Source organism: Lycium barbarum, chromosome 2 (genome assembly GCF_019175385.1).
Source record: "Lycium barbarum isolate Lr01 chromosome 2, ASM1917538v2, whole genome shotgun sequence".
Classification (NCBI taxonomy): domain Eukaryota; kingdom Viridiplantae; phylum Streptophyta; class Magnoliopsida; order Solanales; family Solanaceae; genus Lycium; species Lycium barbarum.
Window position 1 is genome coordinate 46867118 of NC_083338.1, and position 12659 is coordinate 46879776.

A 12659-nucleotide genomic window follows, 5' to 3' on the forward strand; every position below is an offset into this window, starting at 1 on the left:
AATCAAAAACACCTTTTGTTCATCTCTGAAAAAACGGACTAAATGGCTGACAGTGGGCAATCTGGTCACGTCAACAACAACGAAATCGTGGCCGAAAACGAAGGAAGATGTCCACGAGGACCGCCAAACCCCACTAATCCTAACCCCGTTAATTCGAGGGAGGGCCTCAACCGTCAGAACACCGTGGACCAGGAGAATGCCACCTTACCGGCCACTGATCCTCTAAATACCCACAATTCTGTTACTTTGTCCCGGGCACAGGGCCGGAAAGAACCGGATACGCCTAATGACAATATTGACTTACGTTTAATCTTTGAAATGTTGCAGGAATAGAGAGCAGCGATTGACGAGCAAGGGATCGCGATTGCCCGGTTGCAAAACGGAGGGGATACAACGACCCCGGAGAAAACGAGCGGTGTTGCTGAACCCAGAAGGGATGAGGCACGCGTTATTGAGAGCAATGGATCCGGAACTGGTTCCTCCACCGAGGTTGTAAAAATGCTCGAAACTTTGGCAAAGCGAGTAGACTCAACCGAAAAGAGGGTTGAAACATACAACTCTCGGGTGGATCAAATCCCGGGGGCTCCGCCTTTACTGAAGGGGCCGGATTCGAAGAGATACATCCAAAGACCTTTCCCTCCGAGTGCAGCCCCAAAATTAATCCCGAAGAGGTTTAAAATGCTGGATATCCAGAAATATGATGGCACAACGGACCCACACGAGCACGTGACCTCATACACGTGCGCCATAAAGGGCAATGATATGGAGAAGGATGAAATTGAGTCGGTATTGCTGAAAAAGTTTGGGGCCAATAAATGGAGAAGGATCAATTCGAGCTTCCCCCGGGGCCAATAAATGTAAACAAAAGTTTTGAGAGACCAAGGAAGGGCTACGAAACGAAGGCCGAATCATCGAGGGAAAGGTATCGGCCATACTCTCATTCGGAGAAGCAAAGCTTCAGGTTGGAGAAATCCAGGGTGAGCCCAAGCCGTTTATCCGGTCGGGGTAGTAAACGGGTCGAGCGCCCATCGAACAGTCGGGGTCTCTCATTCAGGAGCGATGCCGGGAGCTCTGCCGGCAATAAGGACTTACCAAAGATATCGGAGTACAACTTCAACGTCAGTACCTCGGGCCTAATTTCGGCCATTGGTCGTGTTCCGGATGTAAGATGGCCAAGACCTCTAAGGTCGGATCCGGGCCAACGGGACCCGAGCATGGTGTGTGAATACCATGGAACCCATGGTCACAGAACTGAGGATTGTCGCCAGTTGAGAGAGGAGGTAGCCCAGTTACTGAAAAATGGTCATCTCCGAGAGCTGCTGAGTGAACGAGCCAAAAGTCACTACAAGCAAAGGGAGGCTCATCGAAGGACCGAGCCAGAATAACCCCAGCATACAATCAACATGATAGTTGGGGGCACCGATGCCCCTCGAAGGCCGGTGATGAAACAAGCGAAGGTCTCTGTTGTTCGCGAAAAGCGCAGCCGGGACTATTTACCTGAGGGTTCTATCTCTTTCAGCAACGAGGATGCGGAGGGCATCATTCAACTGCACAATGATGCATTGGTAATTTCTGTACTTATCTTTAAAACTAAGGTTAAACGTATTTTGATTGACCCAGGTAGCTCGGTCAACATCATCCGGTGGAGAGTGGTCGAACAGCTAGGGCTGCTCGATCAGATCGTACCGGTAGCCCGGGTACTCAGCGGGTTCAACATGGCGAGCGAAACCACAAAGGGGGAGATCTCATTGCCTGTGAACATCGATGGCACCATTCAGCAAACGGTGTTCTATGTGATCGAAGGGGACATGAAGTATAATGCATTACTGGGCAGACCCTGGATACATAGCATGAGGGTTGTGCCCTCAACATTGCATCAGCTGCTGAAGTTCTCCACCCCGGAAGGGATAGAAACCATCCGAGGTGAACAACCCGCTGCAAGGGAGATGTTCGCAGTTGAGGAAGCAATACCTCGGTCCAAAGAATTGGCTCAGAAGGAGGAAGATCTAACCGAGGAGAGGACACCAAATAGCAATCAAAGCACACCGGGTCGGATCCGGGGTATGAAAGGGATGATTTCGATGTACCCAGATCGTTTGTCGTGCGGATGACTCGGATGCAACCAAGTCGACTGTAGAGGAGCTGGAGCAGATCATCTTGTTCGAGTACCTACCGGACAGAAAGGTATACCTGCGCACGGGGCTAACCCCGGAGCTCAGGAACAAGCTAATTGAATTCTTTCGAGCTAACGCAGATTGTTTCGCATGGTCCCATATAGATATGATAGGTATATCACCAGAAGTGGCAACTCACAAGCTTAGCTTGAACGGGAAATTTCCCCCGGTGAAGCAGAAGAGGAGGCCCATGGCGGAAGCAAAGAACTCCTTCGTAAAAGATGAGGTAACAAAGCTTTTAAAAATAGGTTCTATCCGGGAGGTAAAGTACCCGGATTGGCTAGCTAACGTGGTAGTGGTGCCCAAAAAAGGTAATAAATTCCGAATGTGTGTTGATTATAAGGACTTAAACAAGGCATGCCCGAAGGATTCATTTCCATTGCCTCACATCGATAGAATGATCGATGCGACGGTCGGGCATGAGATGTTAAGTTTTCTCGATGCTTACTCCGAGTATAACCAAATTCGGATGCACCCGGAGGATCAAGAGAAAACGTCCTTCATTACCCGGTATGGGACTTACTGTTATAATGTAATGCCTTTTGGGTTAAAAATGCCGGTGCAACTTATCAACGCCTAGTTAATGAGATGTTCGAAGAACAGATAGGGAAAACAATAGAAGTTTATATTGACGACATGGTAGTCAAGTCCCTGGAAACAGAGGACCATTTAAAACATTTGCAGGAAACTTTCGACGTGCTCCGCAAGTACAACATGAAGCTCAACCCCGAAAAATGTGCCTTCGGGGTAAGGTCCGACAAATTTTTGTGTTTCATGGTGTCAAACCGGGGGATTGAAATCAACCTGGACAAGATCAAGGCCATCGAGGATATCGAGGTGGTGAATAACATCAAAGGAGTACAGAGGCTCACCGGAAGGATAGCGGCATTGAGTCGCTTCATATCGAGGTCCTCAGACAAGAGCCATCGTTTCTTCTCCTTATTAAGGAAGAAGAATGACTTCGTTTGGACACCGGAGTGCCAAAGAGCTTTATAGGAATTGAAGAGATACTTGTCTAGCCCCCCGCTATTGCACACACCGAAGGCAGACGAGCCGCTTTTTCTCTACCTTGCTGTCTCTGAGGTAGAGGTAAGTGGCGTTTTGGTCCGAGAAGAGGCAGGTACGCAATTCCCTGTCTATTATGTAAGTAGAACTTTGGGGGTTGCGGAGACCCGTTATCCCCACTTGGAAAAATTTGCATTGGCACTAGTAAGCGCTTATAGAAAGCTCAAGCCCTATTTTCAATGCCATCCAATATGCGTAGTAACTACTTACCCCCTGAAAAACATCATGCACAAACCGGAATTATCGGGTAGGCTAACTAAGTGGGTCGTCGAAATTAGCAGGTACGATATCGAGTACAAACCTCGAACGGCCATCAAGTCCCAGATCTTGGCCGACTTCGTGGCAGATTTAACCCCGGCTATGGTCCCCGAGGTCGAGAAAGAACTTCTATTGACCTCGGGAAAAGCCTCAGGCATTTGGTCGTTATATACGGACGGGGCCTTGAACCTCAAAGGTTCCGGACTGAGAATCGTCCTTAGAACCCCGACCGGGGATGCCGTTCGACAGTCTATTAGAACTGCCAAATTGACTAACAATGAAGCCGAGTATGAGGCTATGATTGCAGATTTGGAGTTGGCCCCAAATTATGGGGGCCGAAATAATCGAGGCAAAGTGCGATTCGCTCTTGGTCGTGAACCAGGTGAACGACGTCTGCGATGTCAAGGACGAACGGATGCAGAGGTATCTTGAAAATATCCAAGTGATACTACATCGGTTTAAAGAATGGACCATATAGCACATACCGAGGGAGCAGAACAGCGAAGCCGATGCATTAGCAAGTTTGGGATCCTCGATCGAAGGGGAGGAAATCAACCTCGGGACGGCGGTGCACTTGTTAAACACGGCGATAGAAAATGGACACGCTGAAATAACACAATGGGTTTAACTTGGGATTGGCGCAACAAGTACGTCGACTACTTGCGTGATGGGAAGCTCCCGAATGACCCGAAAGAATCACGGTCATTAAGGACCAAAGCTGCGCGTTTCTGCTTGGTAGACGGCCAATTGTATCGACGATCTTTTTTCGGCCCCCTGGCTAAGTGTTTGGGCCCCGGTGAAACGGAATATGTGATGAGAGAGGTGCACGAAGGAACTTGTGGCAACCACTCCGGTGATGAAGCTCTAGTCCGAAAGATCATCAGGGCCGGTTATTAGTGGAACCGGATGGATGAAGACTCGAAACAATTTGTCCGAAAATGTGACGGGTGTCAGAGACATGCTCCGATGATTCACCAGCCCGGAGAGTTGCTGCATTCGGTGGTTTCACCTTGGCCTTTCATGAAATGGGGAATGGACATTGTGGGTCCATTGTCGTGGGCACCAGGTAAGGCCCGTTTTATTTTGTTTATGACTGATTATTTCTCTAAGTGGGTTGAAGCGCAGGCCTTTGAAAAAATCAGAGAAAAGGAAGTCATTGACTTCATATGGGATCACATCATCTGTCGTTTCGGCATCCCCGCCGAGATAACTTGTGATAATGGTCCTCAGTTCGTGGGTAGCAAAGTCAACAATTTTCTCGAGGGATTGAAAATCAAGAAAATTGTGTCGACCCCATATCACCCATGTGCAAACGGACAAGTGGAATCCACGAACAAGACAATAATCCAAAATCTGAGAAAAAGACTTGAAGCGTCAAAGCATCACTAGAGGGAAATATTACCGGAGGTATTATGGGCATACAGAACCACATCAAAATCAAGTACGGGAGAAACTCACTTCTTGTTGGTCTACGGGGCTGAAGCCTTTATTCCCGTAGAAGTTGGTGAACCGACCCTCCGATTCTGATATACAACCGAGGAGTCAAACGAGAGGGCCATGGTCATAAGACTGGACCTCACGGATGAACTTCGCGAAAACGCGTTGGTCCGTATTGCGGCCCAAAAACAGAGGGTGGAAAGGTACTACAATCGGAGAACCAATTTTCGTCATTTCCAAGTTGGGGACTTGGTGCTTCGAAAAGTTACCTTGCACACCAAAAATCCCAACGAAGGAAAACTGGGTCCGAACTGGGAAGGACCGTATAAGATAATCGGGATAACGGGCAAAGGATCGTACTAGTTGGAGTCCATGGACGGGCAACGGTTGAGCAATAACTGGAATGTGGCCCATCTGAAAAGATACTACTGCTAAGGTATGGACTCCCTATGTTCTCCTATTAACCTTTCTCTTTTGCAGGAAATCGAGAACCGGATAAAGTTAGAATTTAGGCCTGAAAACACGTGTTGCACTCTTTTCCTTAGTACGGTTTTGTCCCAAAATGGGTTTTCCGACAAGGTTTTTAATGAGGCAACAAGTACAACGTGTTACTTGACAGAGATAAGGGACCAGTGCTCGGAGACTCCGAGGTCACACCCTCCGAATGAGGACTTAATAGCACTCACCCGACCTCACAGCTCGGATAAGTACTAGGGGAACACTATGCCCACATCGAAGTTCACACCGGTCAAGGAAGACGGAGAAACTCAATACTTGCTACGGCAAAATCAAAACAAGGCCGGACCTTATGCCGTAGGCTCCGATGTAAGGACCAAACGATAAAAAAGAATCGTGTCCACATAACGTTTGCCACGGCAAAACCAGGAACCGGATCTTCTGCATTAGGTTCCGATGTAAGGGCCAAACGATCAGAATGAATCGTGTCCATTTAGTATTTGCTACGGCAAAAACGGAAGGGAAAATTCCGGCCCTATGTACTCAAACTCTTGCAATGCAAAAATTTATCAGAAGTTTGAATAAATGATATCTCAGATGTCTTCCTGTTAAAACAGTTCGACCCGGTGATAACCGCCGTATTTCGGCACTGTTTTCATTTATACACCCTGTACCGGGCACTACGGTCGAAACTCGACAAAGGCAACAAGGTCATAGTGAACCAAGCCAAAGTCATTAATCCCACGAAGGGGACTTTTACATTAAAATCTAGCTAAGGCTGAGATTCAGGTGCCCGAATAAAATCGGCCTAAGTATATTGCCGGAAAATACCGGCCCCATAAGATATGCCTTTCGTGGTTCGGAGACATCTGGATTCACAAAGCATTCAATAAGTCTCACGAGCGGTAAAATCCCCGAGCAATGAAAAAGTGACTACGAGTCCGCTTGTCCGTAAAACGGACCAACGATTCAGTGAAAAACAATAAGCAAACGTTCAAACGAAAGAACTAGAAAGATGCATTTTTTCATTTATACAAAATTTGTACAAGGGATGTTTTTACATCAAAACTAAAGCCCTACAAAGGCAAACAATAAAAATAAAAGCCAAGCACAAGCCCTAATCTACCCGGAATGGCTGGAGCCAGAACGTTCGGACACTGTCCGTTCAGAGTCATCGGAGTCAGAACCAAGGGCACCCTTGGCCTCTTCCTCGATCCTTTTGGCCTCAGCAATAAGGGCCGGAAGATCAGTAAAGCCATGCTCGGCTTGCTCGAGGGTGATCCTCTGAGATTTCCATTTCTCGTATTCAGCAGCAATGGTAGCATGAGCCTCGGCGGCCTCGATGCTCTTTAAAGCTTCGTCCAAATCAGCCTCGGCCTGGGCTAACTTCGCCGCTAGAGCATCCCGAGCCTCTCCAAGAACATTTTGCATATGGATGGCCGATTGAAGCTCGGCCTGGAGAGTGTCATTTGCATCATCCGTCTCCTTAAGCTCGTTTTTCAAATCGTCACACATCCGGGCCCCCATCTCCGCCTTCTCCTCGAACACCCTTGCACGCTCTTGATATCGGACACTCTCAGATTCGAGTAGCCGATTCCTCTGGGCCAAGCTCGCAGCATCCGACTTCACCAATTTCAGCTCCTCTCGGAGTTGGGAGAAGGTGGTTTCGAGCTTACCGAGCCTCGAGGAAATTTGAGCATTGTCTTGGCTAAGGCCGATCTTGTCAGCTTCGAGACTCTGATTGTATTCGGTCATCGCGGCCAGCTCACTCTTTAACTGGTGGTTTTCGGCCTTCACTGCGTCAAGCTCGGGTCGGAGATTGGAAAGAACGACTGCTTGGTTCAACTCCTCCTCTTTCTCCTGTAGAAGGTGCAGATATTTCTCCGTTTCCTGGCCCTGGGCATCCAATTGGCCCCTAAGATCGTCCATCTCTTGTTGGGCGCGGATGAGGGCTTCGTTGATGAGCACCACACTCTGAAAATGAAGCAAGTTAAAAAATTGAACAAAACAAGGCTAAAATTCTCAGTGAAGTTATGCAAGGACGGCTAAAAAATCTTACCCGGTTGCCCGCATGCATACCCTCGTTAATGAGGCACTGCCAAGAGACCCCGGTCATCTTCCGCTTGTCCGAATCCGAGACAAGAGGCCGCAGATAGCTCGCCACACCCACCGGGCGAGAAAGAAAGCTGCAGGCCTTGGGGACAGTGACCATAACTGACTTTGTTCTCCTCGGCTCCACGCTTGGGGCCGGAATGATACGCACCAAGCCATCCCTGGCCCCAGATTCGGAGGTCCGGCTGGCCAACCTCGTGGCCCGAGGGATCGGGAGATGCCCGAATCCTGCAGCTTCATCGGTAGCAGGAGGAGTGCCCAAGAACATATCCTCAAATTCGTCAGGCCTCGGAGCCGGAGTAGAGGAACTTGGAGCAGCCTCGGTATCTTCAGCAAAGGTCGGGGGCTCCATAGTTGCAGCAGGATCATGCTCGGGCGTCAGATGAACAACAATGGGGACTTCGATCACCGGGACCGGCTCAGTCCTTTGACCGGCTTCAGCAGCGGCCGCCTCCCCGGGCCTTCTTGTCCTTTGCAGGGGCGTCTCTTCGGAAGAAGTTTCACCTGAAATGTCGACAAAATCAATCGACCTTAGAGGAGCCGGGGAAACAATTTCTTCCGCACCTGTGTGTGAAATCGCAACTAAAAGTCCTTGACCAGCAGAAGGAAGGGGTGGAACGGCGACGGCCTCCTCCGAGATCGGAGCCACGGGAGGATCGGCACCAACTCTCCGAACAATAATGTTGGGCTCTGTTTCATCCCGTAAGGTCCGAGTGACGCTCGTCGCCCTCTTCTTCGACTTTTGCCCTTTGTCCGAGGGCGTTTTCCTCTTGACGGCAGCAACAGCAGCAAGGGTACGAGATGCACCCGCTGAGTCAAACTCGGGTGCCGACGTTGTAGGTCCGGCTGCCGACTCCGTCCTGGGATCCACCGAGCCTTTGGGTAAACCTGAAAGTCAAAGACGCAGTGAATACGTATAGTAGAAGGTGCAGTGAACACAGGAAGAAGCAAAATACTACAGTGGTTCTGGGCGACCTATCGGCCACGTGACAGGTGGCCCCACGTCCGGTTATCATGGACATGTTGGCTAAGAAGTGCAGTGACCCATTCGCTCAGGTTCCGGACGACCGGAGGAATATACCCATTGGCTGATATGAATAAGCGAAACGGTGAGAAAGTGGGATCGAAATTTGACGAAACATACAGAAGCAATCACTTAAGGGTTCAGACGTACGCTTGTTGTTCCACTTCTCCGGGAAGGGCATGTAACTGGCCAGAATGATATCCGAAGTACGCACCCGGACGAACCGCTCCAACCAGCCCCGATCTCTATCTTCATCCATTTTCGAGAAAAAGGGGTTCCAGCTACGTTTTGCTAGTTTTATTATGCCACCCCGGAACAACCTCGGGGAATATAGGCGTATCAAGTGGGCCAGCGTGAGCTCCTTCCCGGCGTTATTGGCCAATAGCCGGAGGCATGCCACGACCCTCCAAACGATCGGACCAATCTGCGCCAAGGTTACGTCATAAGTCCGGCACATGTCTAAGATGATCGGGTCGATCGAAGGGTCGAGTTTGAGAGTGAAGGGGTAAGTGTAAACGTATAAAAAACCTTCCCGATGGTCGGTGACTGAATCATCGGGCCCGGGGGCAAAAACTTCGACCGAGCGATTGTCCCATCCGCAGTCAGACCGGATAAGGTCAAGTCTATCCTCAGTAATGGAGGAGGGATATCGTCTCACATCATACCCTCTGTCGGATACCGAGGAAGGCTTTTCGACCTCTAAGTCTTTGTTGAAATTGGTTTTGGCCGGTATAATGTCCGAGGCCGTGGGCTCGAAGGTGCCCTTTGCTTTAAAAGGGGAAGCAGCCTCTGTTCCTTGAGGCGAAACCGAGGGAATATCATGGGAAATGGTTTCAGACATTTGAAAATGTGAAAAAGAGAAGTTGAGTGGATTCGAAAGAGGAGTTAAAGAAAATCAAAGGGAATAAGGGAACAAACAATATAGGAGAAGTCAGAAGGAGAGAAACAACAATAAGCAATAGCAGATTGGTGTAAAGGAAGGGCAAAGTTGCTTCCTTTCGCATGGGGTAAGCAATAAGTCAACAAACAAACTTGGTATAGAGGGTGAACAGATGTGATGAAGACGAAGAAATGAAGTGAAGAATCGAAAGCAAAGAGGAAATGAGTTGAGGAGTTGAAAGTGAAAAAATGAAGGGTTAGAGGGCATTTTATAGTTATGGGGTTTAGGCGGTTACGGTTTCCGGTCAATAGGGAGGCGCCACGTGTCCCATAATTAATGAGGAATGACTTGAAACGACGTGCGTGCGGTAGTTGTCAGAGCGGACCATCCGGGATAAGACACGTGGCCGATGGAAAGGAGACGTGACGCAACCGTTCCCGCCAAAATGAGAGCATAACTACGGACAAACGGAGTCGACGATTTCTTGATTCACCCACTTCCCATTACTCCGATAGATCTGCGGTCCGGGAAGTGTGGGGACTATCTGTATACAGTGAAAACCGGATATGCGTTAAACCGGGGATACAAGGAACCAAAGGAAGCAGGGGACAAGAACATGCATGAAGACTTTCGTTCTGAACCGGAGGAACGCTTGGACCGAAGTCAAGGAAGGGCATCATTTGATCCGGCTTCTTCATGGCCGAGTTGGTCGTGGCCGTTAGTCCGTTTGTTCGTAGCCGTTGGTCCGGGAGATTCGTTGCGCGTTTGCCACACGTCGATAGCGTCCTGCCATGCTCAACTACCAACCGTACGGGTGTTAGATCGTACGGTCAAGCTAACCCAACCTAACCCAACTCAGAGCTCTTTTCTTTATTATTTTATTTTGTATGGAGACCATGAGGCAATACTATAAATAAGGGGCATTGGCCTCCTTTGAGGGGGTTTGCTCCTCAGATCAAAAAACTCTTTGTAATAGCAAACTATATATAAGAATCTCTCTCATATCAGATTTCAGTCCATATTTGTTGTGCTTTATCTCTTATGTTTCTTACATCAAATAACACTTATTTGCTAGTAGATACACGAGTCTGAAGCAAACCATTGATCATCAATTGCCCCTTGTAGCATAGTCACATATTTCTTTTCTCTATCAAATAAGTTCAAAATATAACCACATATCCTATACCTCACCTACAATTTTAATTGATTATCCAAATCCTGGGTAAACAGTAATCATGTTGATTATTTTCCTTCCCAAATAAACCAAGTCCTAGTCTCCCAACGCTCTTTTCTGATAAGGTAATGTTATAAAGATTAGGACCTCCAAACACTTTCTTTTGTAGACTTGAAAAAGTTTCATTCTTATTATGTAGTATTTTCTGTCTTAATTTTTTGGATGCTCTTCAAATATTCTCCTACTTTAGTATTGAGATGGCAACTGTAAAAATACATTTGCTTAAACAATATATAATCAATATAGAAAGATAAAGAAGCACAAATGAAGAGGGAAATCAAAGTCGTGTGAACGAATAGAGTAAAGAGCAACTAGCTTTTCTTTTGCGGAAAGTGCCAAAGGGGTCACGTTCTTTCTGTCTTAAAAGTATGGCATCGATCTTTCTATATTTAGTTGTAACCTAACTTCAATTTGTTTTTCATTAGATAATTTATAGTCACAATAATTTTATTTATTTATTTTAGATTACAAGTTTCAACAGTCTTTTTTTTTCTTTTAAACTTCACGACAGATCAACACCTTCACATAAATTGGGACAGAGGATGTATCATATTATACTAAAAGTGGGAAGCTCAATAGTTTAAAGTTAGTTTATGAAATTACCCCTCAAATGTTTAACTAAAATTACTACTGTACAAGTTTATGGAAGTAAAATTTCTTCAACTTGTTGGTTTACTTCTTGATAAAGTGAGTGTCTTATTTAATGAAATCCTATTAAATACTAAATAATGCCTATAATAAATATTTACTTGGAAAAAATACCTTCTAACATATTACGGCTCTTCACCTCTACACTACAAAGTTTTCCATTTTCTGGATGAATTATACATCATTAGAACATTAATAGGGCGAAATTCTAAACAACTAGTGAATTTACCCGCACTTCGTGCGGTTGTAGGCACTTATATTTTTGGGTATAGAAATATTTAATGCATATACATGTACAAAAAATAATTTTATAAATTGATTAAAACGAAAAATATGCGTTTCACGAGTTAAATTTATATATGAAGTATTATTCTCTAACATCCGCATTTTATAAATATCTTAAAGCTTTTTTCTAGTCTTTGAATCCGAATAAAGAAACATTGACTTTTTTATGTGCCTATGTTTAATAAAATTTACAACATGAACTTATATTTTAAAATATGCTTATATAAGTATCTGTTAATATATTTTATTAAAGAGATGTATGTTGCTGCTTTCATATTTTTCTCTTTGATTAAATCGGCAAGAGAACCAACGACAACAAATTAAAGCCAATTGAAATTTATGAAATACTTCTCTTTTACCACTTCTTCCAACCGTAACAAATGATTAATTGAATGCATTCACAAATATCAAACTGTTCTTTAAATTGAAAAATATGTCCTTGAAATTCCGTAGACATAACCACCACTTCTCTGTCCAGTGCATATTGATGTACTTTAAGCATAACTTAAGATGTTTTGAAGTAGAGCGGAAAGATTGAAATTCATCCCGAGATACGGTGTAAATCACATTACATATAGCTTCTATTTTATTTAGAAGAACCATAAAACACATACCCACACAAAAGTACGTATTAGCAACAAACGAAAATTCATAAAAATAGTTGATATGCTGGCTAACATTAGTTCCTTAATCTACTTCCCCAAACTGGCAAGAGAGTTACCTAAACATACTAACTAAACAAACACAAAAAATGAGATGTTAATAAACCTAACAAATAAGAAATTAGAGGGGAAGGAGAAAGAAACAGTGAAAATTTATTGATAAATTTTGAAGCGACAATTTCTTGTTGGGTGTGCGAACAAAGTACCACATTGGTAGCTGAAAAGAAAAAAGAGTTACTTATAAGGAGTTGGATACTCTTAATGATGTGAGGCCTTTTGGAGAAAACCGTGCGGGCTTGGCCCAAAGCGGACAATATCACATCATGTTAAGAGTATCTTTGGGCCGTTTTAGCCCAACAACTGGTATCAGAGCCAATGGTTTGGCGGGACGAGTATGAAGATGGCGGAATGTGGCGTGGGGCCC